Source organism: Poecilia latipinna, unplaced genomic scaffold (genome assembly GCF_001443285.1).
Source record: "Poecilia latipinna isolate Pla-1442-1.1 unplaced genomic scaffold, P_latipinna-1.0 Scaffold3808, whole genome shotgun sequence".
In the NCBI taxonomy this organism is placed as follows: domain Eukaryota; kingdom Metazoa; phylum Chordata; class Actinopteri; order Cyprinodontiformes; family Poeciliidae; genus Poecilia; species Poecilia latipinna.
The window spans coordinates 10,749-11,524 of record NW_015116424.1 but is presented as its reverse complement, the minus strand read 5'-3'; the positions used below and the strand labels follow the sequence as shown (position 1 = coordinate 11,524).

Below are 776 nucleotides of genomic sequence, written 5' to 3'. Positions count from 1 at the left end.
TCCCCGCCCCTTTCTGTTTGCTGCAGCGAGGTGGACTTGCCCAGCGTTGTTCTGCGCTGCTGTGGGTATGTCAGAGGAAAGTTTGTTGCTGCGATATATGTTTGTTTTCTGAACGGATGTTGTTGTTTATGTTGAGGTCTTTACCATATGTTATTTATTGTTGTTTGTTAGTGTGTTATTTTGCAGTTCTGACCATCATTGTGGGTTTTTATAACCAGTGTTATCATTTTCTTTTTTTTATTTTGGCGCCAACAACTGGTGTTAATCCAGCACAGTTCGGTTGAACATTGTTTTTATTTTCACATTTAGGCTGGAGTGCAGGGGCAGAGAGTTGAAGAGGAGGTTGATTTGTTTTTACTCTTCTCCCCCAGAATAAAAGATTGCATTGATACCTGGCTGAATGACTTCTAGAGACTCATTGATACCACCTGTTACACTGATTATAGCAGGTCCACTGTTAACAAAATATTGGCTTTTTCTTCCCTCAGTTATTGCCGATAGTGCAGGTGATGCCAGCAGTTACACTGGTGCTAAGAAACAGTTATTTTGTGGCAATATCTGTTAATTTTAGTCATGGCTTCAACACTACCAATGTTTCACTGGTTTATCAGCTTCTCCACCTGAGAAAACAAAATATTTGATTTGTTTTACACAAATATCAAGGATTCATTATCTACAAACACCTCTCATTTGTGTAAATGACATCACAACCTTGTTCTTCTCTGCTCAGAATATAACCCCCTTGTTCAGAGACTATCTGTAAAGAAAAGGACTTT

General features: G+C 38.9%; 1 long non-coding RNA gene across 1 annotated transcript; it reads left to right on the top strand.

Annotated features, from left to right (window-relative positions):
• The first annotated feature begins 12 nt into the window (after positions 1-12).
• LOC106941692 (uncharacterized) lies at positions 13-393 on the top strand. Its single transcript, XR_001423438.1, has 2 exons — positions 13-65; positions 310-393. It is a non-coding gene; the product is annotated as an uncharacterized LOC106941692 (long non-coding RNA).
• Positions 394-776: the final 383 nt, after the last annotated feature.